Below are 10619 nucleotides of genomic sequence, written 5' to 3' on the forward strand. Positions count from 1 at the left end.
ATTATTATTATTATTATTATTATTATTATTATTATTATTATTATTATTATTATTATTATTATTATTATTATTATTATTATTATTTCGAAAATGGTTTTATCCAATTATGAATGAACGTTTACCATAGTTGATAGTGCTTTTATGTTCAGAAATATATCATCCAATGAGAATCATGAACATTCCATGTATTCCCAGACTCAAATAAAAAAACTCAACAAATCTCAAGTGGAAATACAAGTATACAGAGAAAAAAAGGAATATGTAGTACTTTTTTAGAAATCACATATATTAGTCTAAACTGTACTAAGCAATGTATGTATAATTTGTGTAGTGATTAGTGAACATGTCTACTCTTTCCTAGAATTTCCTCTTAAAATAAAACAAATCATAAGACTTTTTTTTTTCTAATTTAGAAATATAAGAATGTGAACTCTACACTTTATAGTATAATAAAGTATAAATTTGAAGTCACATGCGAATTTTTTTGTTAAACTATACTTGTAACCACATAAATCATAAAAACTTTAAATCCTGGAACTTCATTTTACGCGTGATGGAGAAAATGTTCGAAAGTTGCAGCGATGCAGGGGTATATTTAGGTACCACTAAAAAGGTAAAATGATGTGAAGTCTTTGTCACTTTTTAGAAGGAATCGAGCTTTTATAGCACAAACCAGACCATATTATATTATTATTCCACATGCATATTCAAAGCTCACGGGTCAAACACGACATTATGGTTACTTTGGCACAATTGGGACTTATCTATAAAAGTGAACGAATCAAATTCTTTTTCAGTATGATTGTGCTAATTTATAAACGAAATTAAAATTAAAATATGGTTATATTTATATGATTATATCTCAAGATATTCACTTCTATCATAAGCCTTGTGAGGAAAAAGAGACAAATGGACAATGCATGAGCAGAGGAAGATAATGTGGAGGACATCGACCAGGATCGTTTATTGTTAAGGACGCCTTGTTAAATCTCTTATGTCTATTTATTTAGGATTCAAGTTTTTATTTCTGTAAAAGGTTGTCCAGTCTTTTTGAAGAAATTAAGTGGCCCTTGTGGGCCACACCATGAATAGAGAGAGTGAAAACTGAGTAGATAATCAGTGGAGATTAGTTCATGCATTTTTCACGTACTCAGAGATACTCAAGATTATTGTTATAGCCGAAAGGGCTAAAAGTGTGTTTTGGATTACTTTTGAAACTCACAAAAGTACTTGTATAATAAATGATGTAACTATAGGGTTTAATAAAAGTGCACCAAAACACTTTGTATATAAATTAATGTATTTTTAAGTTATTTTAAAAAATTAAATTGTGTAATTTTTAAATTATATTTTTAATTCTGTTTTTACTTTAAGGGGACGTTTGGAAGAGAGATTCGTGTCATGATTCGAATTATGATTCGTGACTCGTTATAATATTTTCTCTTATAAGAAATACACATAAAACGAGAATAATTTTAAATCATAATTTTAAATTTATGACCTCTTTCCGTTCATTTCGCCGATTCGAGTTTAGCTATAGTAAAAAGCTCTCAGAAACGGTCAAATCTAACTTCTTTATTATAGTAAAAAGCTCTAACATAAAATTACATCTCAATTCAAATTATAAACTCAAATTAACAAAGTGAACGGGCCTAAACTTTTTAAAAACACAATAATCCAAACTGACAAGAGATATGACGTGCACCACTACATATTTTTCGATTAGAAAAAATAAATAATAAATAATGCCTCATCCAAAGAGATCTACCATTTTTTTCGCGCTTTAAATGTTTGTCTTTTTGTTGTCCTTGTCGTGTACTTATACATAGTCAATAATGTAATTAATTCAAACCAAAGATAGTACGTGTATAATGATAAAGCATTATTTTTATTTCCAAAGGACAATCATTACACGACCACCAATAACTAACCTCAGGTGCAATATTAGTTGAACTAGCGATTTGGGGTTATTCTTTTACAATAAAATTAAGAAAAAATTTAAAATTAAGTTATAATTTTATTTAAGTTCATATTTTTTTAAATTTTAATTTTATTTAATTTTATTTAAATTATAACTTTAACTCAAATTTTATTTAAATTTAACTCAAAAATTACACTTAAATTATACTCTAAAAAAACAACCCCTAAGATTTTTTTCCCTTTTTGAATTTGATCCGTTAAAAAAGGAGGGAAAATTTTCAATCATGTGTTATAATAAAATTATTTTTTTAATACTTTATGTTTTCAATAATTTTAAATTAATATCTTAATTTTTAAAAAATTATTTTTTAATATTATGAGCTTTTTTAAGATATAAAATGTCAAATATATCCTTATGCATAAAATTACTCTGTTGACCAAAATTAATTAAAATTAAAACGTTTTTCTTTAAGAAGAACGCCCTATTCTTGTTTCCAAACACCACTAAAAAAATGTTTTAATTTTAATTAATTTTGGTCAACAAAGAACCTTTATGTCTAAGGGCATATTTGACATTTTATATCCTCAAAAAGGGATTCATAGTATTAAAAATTATTTTTTAAAAAGTCAGAGTATTAATTTAAAATTATTAAAAATACATGGTATCAAAATATAATTTTGTTATAATACAAGGTATCAATATGAAATTTTCTCAAAAAAGGAATTACTAGTGTCTTGGTCAGATTTGATCTCATTTGTTTAATTTTTGAGAAATTTCGAGGTCTGAAAAAAACAAAATGACACTAATCTGATCACTCCTTCATAACCTGATTTTCACTGTTATCATCATAAATTCATCATCGCATAACTTATTAGCTAGGCATGATTTCAAATTAAAGTAATAAACTATTGAGCTTTTAGCACATCTTGAGAAAAGAAGAAAAAAGAGTATTCTTATGGCTGCATCACTCAAGATTTATTTATTTATTTTTTTTTTTTACTTGCGCAAATGTAAGCTAAGTGTGGAGTAGTATTACATCTCCTTGTCTTAAAAAAAAAAAAAGAAAAAAAAACTTGTTCAGTTACTTATACCGATTCATGACAACATGCAAATAAGATATTGATTGATAAGTTACAGTAATGCTTAGTTCGGGGGATAAATAATTCTAAATTTTAACTATTATGTCTCTCTTGGACTTTCTTTTTTCCTGAATACTAAAGATGTATTTTGGAACATTGACTAGTTTCTAAAAATCTTTATATTTAAAGTTTTTATTTTTTTTTATTTTTTATTTTTTATTTTTTATTTTTTATTCCAAATAGGATATCCTATTGAAATTACTTTTTTAAAATGTACCTTCTACTAAAATATTTTTGCTCCTAGTTCTCTAAAATAATTATTTTTAAAAAATATAGCCATTATAAATAATTATCTTACTTAAATGTTTTTTTTCTTTTAAGACATGTTTAGTTCGTTAATTCGAGTTGAGATGTGACTTTATGTGAGAAGTTTTTACTGTAGTAAAAAAATTAAATGTAATTATTTCTGAAAGCTTTTTATTATAATAAAACTCAAATCGATAAAATAAACGGAACCTTAACCTCTCACACAGATAAGGTATATTCAAGTTCCGTGATTTTTAGCTAATAACCAGGAGTCGTGGTCGACAATTCATGGTCGAAGGAAACTGACAAAGATGCCAAAACGAATGGACATCATATTCAAGTTTCTATTTTGGCTGCGGACTATTTGGATGTGATACTGAAAGAGATACCTCACATATCCAAAGTTTATTCCAAAATCCAAACTCTGGAATTGAGAAAGCGCTTTCAAAACCGTGCCACATAAAATCTCACTTTTTATATATATACTAGTATATGTCCATAAAATTCCTTACGTAAGAATCTCTCATTTGGAGATATAAGATAAAAAGATAAAAAGAAAAAAAGGAAAAGACAAAAAAAAAAAATAGTGGATAAAAGGAAGGAAAGTAAACAACGAAAAAAAAAACTAAAAAAAAAAAAAAAAAACCTACTCCCGAGACATTTTGTAAAGAAGAGAAGATTTTTTTTTCTTTTTTAAAAAAAGAATAAGACACGGATATGTAGGAGAAAGAATTATTTCAACAAGAAATTAAAGAAAAAAGGTATATTAATGAGTGTCAATTTAGAAAAAAAAAGTATAATAGAGCCAACAAAAATAAGAGTAAGAAAAGAGGAAACAAACAAAAAAAGAAAGAAGAGAGAAAAAAAGTGAAAAATTATGGATCCGTTTAATTTGTTGATTCGAGTTTTTAATTTAAATTAAAATGTTACTTTATATTAGAATTTTTTACTGTAATAAAAAGTTAAATATAATTATTTTTTAAAATTTTTTATTGTAACAAAATTTGAATTAATAAAATGAATGAAATTTATATGTATGGAGGAGCTTTGAATAATTAAACGTAAAAGGTAGTGGACATCATGGACTAGTCATAATGGACATCATGGACTAGTCATAAACTGCGCACAACATTTTAAAAAAAAAACAATGGTTATATAAATTAATTTTAGTTTTTTGGTGTCTACTTCTTAAAATTATTCCACTCCCAGGAAACATCTTCATGAGGAAGGCTGAAAGAGAAGCCAAATCTAAATGGACAGGTGTTCCACATTCCCCGGACAAAAATTTTGATTAGCGCCACTAGTTCTGTTCAGTCCACATATTCACTGATTTGATATCTTTAATTCTTATCTGGACTTTTGATTCCTTCATTGGTTTGAAAATTAAACTTCTTATAAGTGAAAACTTTATAGCAAAAAGATTTCAACTGAATTCAAACTTACAAAATAATTAAACGAAGGAATGATGAAAACAGTACCATAGAAACATAGATACAGACTTTTCCTAAACTGAATAATGGAGCTTCACCCCTTGATTAAGGCTTAAGCAAGCTCTATCGGTCCATCATCTCATCTACTATGACTATATTTTTGTTGCTAAATTAGAGGGTAGCTTCAAAAATAGAACGTTAAGACAAGAGAAGAATACTTTTCTAACAGAATAATGTCAGGAAATTGCGTTTTCTAATAATAAGTGTGGCCACATATTTATAATAATTATATTGACACTATTTAATTAATTAGATTAATTAAGTAGTCTAATTATGGAGAGTTTACATAGTCTTCTAATTAGGTATGGACTAAATGAGTAGATACTCAATATTAACTTAATTAGGTTTAATGGGAGAGCCGAATGTGACAGTATGTAAAGAAACTTAGATTATGGTCTGTCACGCCCCCAAACCGGGGTTAGTGACGTGGAGGCTTGTTTAGAAACTTAAACCTATTTAAGAAAGTGATTAGCAAATAATGTTGCAAATATTTTAATTTTTTAAATCCAAAACATCCAGGTATTTCCAAACAAGCCCCATGCATTCAAGAGAAATTTAATTTCAAGAAAGGTGGTGAAATTTCCAACCAAACCAGTTTAAAACCACGTCCCTGGTATCAAGTCAGGAATTCCCACAGGTGTTTAGCATACATGAATATAAATAAAAGTAAATGTGACATCAACCACAGTTTAACAATATTTAAGTTTAAAATCCATAATCTTTTATACATGCCTTAGATAAAGGATAAGAGGAAATACAACTCTTCGCTTCCCGAGGTCAAGTCCACGTCACCGGTAGTAGCTACCTACTCCGCACTACTCCTCACGTCGCCTGGAGGGGTTTAATATATTTAAAAACAAGAAAAGTGAGCGAAAGGCCAAGTAGGATATAATTTTATAAAACATTTAAAATAAAGGTACTCATGGTCCGAAGATATACACCCGGAACCGGTCATCTCTTTTTAGAAAAGGAAATACTCACATAGTAGAAAATGTCTGTATAATGAAAGTGTGCAGCTCATCATACCACTAAACAAGAAGCGGTAAAATGTTTGTCTAGTGAAAAGTGCAGAGCCATAGTTCCACTAAACAAGAAGTGCATTCGTACGGGTTTCGGGACCTGCCCCCAAGGATGCGATTCCCACATCCCGATCTCTGAGGCCACCATGCGTTGTATCATTCCTTAAAATATTTCATTTTAAGAAATGATACTTTTTAAAATCTCATTTTCAAAATCATTGGAAAACTTAATAGCATTCTCATGCTATTTCTTTAAAATCATTTTCTTTAAACATGTTTTGTTCTAAAACATTTTCATGGGCCAAAATCATTTAAAATGAGGCCAACAAGGATATGGACAAGAATATCATACCTCTCGGATGTCAAACCTGGGTTAGCTTTCCGTTCTCCTAGCCTCCGCTTTCCTTAAAGCTTTAATACTTAACCTTCTCCACTAGCTTTATCACAAAAGCAATATCTTAAGAAATATTTCTCATTCCTAAAACGAATTAAGTTCAATCATGTTTAATTGTTTCCTATTAGTGTGCTGATAACTCTATAAAATAGAGTTATTTTACCATTCTTTTGTACACCTAAATTAGCTATGTTCTTGTGAATTTTTTATTTATTTTATATTATTTTTAATTAAGTTAAGTTAACTTAGTGATATTGTCATTTGACTTTATTTTTATGAAAGCTTATCCTCACGGTTGTGTAGGATAGAAGAGGCGGATTTGAATTTCAAAAGAAACAAAAAAATAAAAGACATTAACACAAGATCATGGAAGAGTGAGATTTATGGCTGGCGAGGCTCTATCCCTTGGTTTTATGGAATAAGAGGGTGGCTGGAAGATTTGAAGGAGGGGATCACGGAAAGAGGAAAAAGAAAAAAAAAACAATAAAGGTGGGCAGAGGAGATTACGGAAGAGAGGGGGAAACGGAAGGAAGTTTGCTCACAGACCAAGAAGAAAAAATAGATTTTGCACAGATTGATAGGGGGAGAGAAGAATTGGAGCACATCATCAGTATTTCTAGAATCAATTTATTCTTTCATCTTCCTTAAAAAACGTTTGCAGATGAATCTTTCTATTTTCTGATGATCTTTATTAATTTGGTTATGGGCTAATTTCTTTTGCCTGGAATTGCAATGAAACTCAACATATAGTTTTAGTTATTTTCACTTTTTTTCTCATTCATGATTAATGAAATTCAGTTGTTTATTCTATCTTGCCTTTATTGCTTCTAATTATTCGGCCAATGGTTAGATTGTTTCTAGAAAACCTCAATTAGCTGGAAAAGGTTGATTTTGCGTTTAGCCCTAGATAGAATAGCATATGATCTTTTATCAATTTATCAGAATTGTTCAGATTTGTGTGTGAGATAGAAATATACTTCCATGCCATATGCAATCAATTTGGGATTTGTGTTTATTGAATCTATTTTGAGTTGATTCTCATAGAAATATAGTGAATTACTTGAAATAGGTATGTTTATGGGATGTCAAAAGAGTCACTTAAATAAAACTAGGAATCTTGATTAGCAATTTGGGTTTAATTAATCGGAATGAGGAAGGGTGAGATTGCTTAAATGAAAGTGTTGAGGGAAATTGTAATTCTAGGTTGACTTACTTGATAGAATCATTAATCTTTTTGCTCATTATTTTATTTTCTTTATTTTACATTTAGTCAAATTGTTTTGTTTATTGAATAAGATTAAGTTGTTTAATTCTAGTACTTAACGGATTTTAATTTTAATTCCTCGTGGGATCGATACTCTATTCACTCTATATTACTTGTTTGCGATACGTATACTTGCGTTATAAAATCAACAACATGTGCCTTGATTCAAATCCAAGTTTCACAAATGATTTTATAATTCAGTTTGGGAGTTCTTTAAAAAATTAAAATCCAATCCATAGGTTTAGTTTTCCTATTAAATTTCAGTTTAAAAACAAGTTTTTAAAGAAATTTCGGCAGCATGCCGACATAAATAGGAAAAATGTCAAACCTGCAATTCAAGTTCAATTTCAATATATATTCTCAAGAATCCATCAAAATCAGTTTCCAATCAATTAAACAAGTCCAATAACTAAAAACCCCCAAATTTCATTCAGTTCCAACAACAACTGTTCAAATTCAAACCCTAACTCAAAATTATTCAAATCTAACCAAAATCAAACTTTCTCAAGCTTAAAATTCGAATCAAAGAGTGGGTTTCAAAGGGTTGTACCTCAAATCAGTTACTCGAGCTTTGTCTCCCTCAATTTCTCTATTTTTTTGTGGTTCTTGGCCAAACTACTGAGAGAGAGAGGGAGAGAGAGAAATCCGGAGATAGAACAAGGGAGAGAGAGAGAACGCCGGTGGGAGAAAGCCCGGAGAAGGAGGTGGCCGGCGGTGGAAGAAAATAGAGAGAGAGAGAGGCTGGCGCTGGTGGCGTGGGAGAACCAGAGAAGAAAGAAGAAAAAAAAGAAAAAGAAGGAGAGTGGGGGGGTTGGGCTGCATGGGAAGGGAAAGGGGGAAAAGAAAAAAAGAAAAGAAAAAAAAGAAAAAAGAAAAAGAAAAGAAAAGGAAAAGAAAAAGAAAAATGGAAAAAGGGAAAATGCATTAAAATTTAAGTGTATTTTCAAAAACTTTTGGGGTGAAATTATAAATATTGAAAATAATTTAAAGTCCATTGATTAATTGTGAAAATTAAATTAGGCACACTAATAATTCACAGTTTAGCATAATTAAACATGTTTAATTCTGGAAGGCGTTACATTCTACCCCCCTTAAGAAATTTCGTCCCTGAAATTGAAATTTACCTAACGATATGAACAGATACGGATATTGTTTCTGCATTGTCGTTTCCAATTCCCACATTGCTTCCTCAACGCCATGGTGTTGCCACAACACCTTCACTAACGGTATCTCACGTCGACGTAGGCTTTTCATCTTTCGGTCAAGAATCTATACGGGTACTTCCTCGTAAGTCGTGTCATACTGGATCGGCACGTCATACCATTGCACAATGACTTCTGAATCGGGTTGACACTTCTGAAGCATAGAAACATGGAACACATTGTGCACGTGAGACAATTCTGGAGGAAGATCAAGGCAGTAAGCAACGACACCGACCCGTTGTGTGATCTGAAACGACCCGATGTACCTCGGTGCGAGTTTCCCCTTCACACCAAAATGAGTAACTCCTTTATGTCAAGAGACTCTTAACAAGATAAAATCGCCCTCTAAGAACTCTAAGGGTCTACGCCTCCTGTCAGCATAACTCTTCTGACGACTCTGAGCCGTTAACAGTCGTTCCCAAACCACGCCTATTTTCTCATTATTCTCCTGGATAACATCCGGTCCAAGGGTCAGTCGATCTTCTGACTCAAGCCAACAAACTGGCGATCTGCAAGGTCTGCCATACAACGCCTCGAATGGTGTCATCCCAATGCTACTCTGATAACTATTGTTGTAGGCGAACTTAGCTAAATGGAGATACTTTTTTCAGTTTCCACCAAAATCTAGAATGCAAGCACGAAGCATGTCCTCTAAAATCTGAATAACTATTTTAGATTGTCCGTCGGTCTGAGGATGAAATGCGGTGCTGAAATTCAGTTCGGTTCCTATGGTTTATTGGAAACTTCTCCAATATCTAGCGTTGAAACGAATGTCACGATCCGCTGTGATAGACAACAGAACTCCATGAAGTCTGACAACGTGCTCTAGATACAACTCTGCTAGAACTTTCCTGGAATACGTCGCACGAAAGGGAATGAAGTGTGCGGACTTCGTTAACCTATCCACAACGACCCATATGGCATCATGTTAATGTTCAGTCCTCGGTAATCCCATCAGAAAATCCATCGTAATGTGTTTCCACTTCCATCCAGGAACATGAAGAGGCTGCAGTTCTCCAGCAGGTTTCTGATGTTCAGCTTGTTGGTCTCCGAATCGAATTCGGATGTGGAAGCGTGACGGGAGGCGAATCGTGCATAACAAAAACTTTCATAAAACCTTTGAGATACTCTATAGATTATATTAATTTATGCACGAATAAATTAATCTCATTAATTCATTTATTAAGAACTCAGTTACGAATAATACCCGGCAGCCGATTAGGATGATAACTTGAGTTCTTTGACCTCGAACAATCCTTGCTCGAAAGCTTTGTGTTTAGAAAACCAATGTCTTCCACGTCAATTCTTAGAATCCATGAAGACGTGTGTGTGGGCACACATGAGACAAAATGGGTTACAATAAACACTCGAATTTCCACAAACACCAACGCATGCACGATGTGGAATTTTTAGAGAAAATTTTTTTCTTCCCTTGCTCTAAGAGAATTTCGGCCATAATACTTTATTAGGTCAAAAATTGTTTCAAAAATCGTCTCAAAAATTGTGTCCACAATTTTCTATTATTCTCTTATTTATAGAGTAGAAGTCAAACTTCTAGAAGGAATCCAATCTCTATCTCCAAGATAAAGCTTGTTAATTATCTCCTATTTGAATTTGAAACAAAATCTCTCATTCCCTTATCCTTAGTGTGGCCGGCCACCTTAGGGAATTCTCATCCCTTTGTGGCGCCAATTTGCAAATAGGGAAGGAAGAGAAAATCATCCTTTATCCTGTAGTCCAATTTTGACTCAAATTCAAATTCCAATTTAAGTCAAACTTAAATTAATTTGAATTCTAAATTGAACAACTTATCAAATAAGTTTAAATAGATAAATCTAGATGTGTTCAAATTCAAATTTAAATAATCACATTATTTAAATAATAATTAATTCTCAATCAATAATTTTCGAGTATTTAATTTTAGAATTCCGTAATTCTAAAATT

The sequence above is a fragment of the Morus notabilis genome, unplaced genomic scaffold (genome assembly GCF_000414095.1).
Source record: "Morus notabilis unplaced genomic scaffold, ASM41409v2 Scaffold789, whole genome shotgun sequence".
NCBI classification, from domain to species: Eukaryota; Viridiplantae; Streptophyta; class Magnoliopsida; order Rosales; family Moraceae; genus Morus; species Morus notabilis.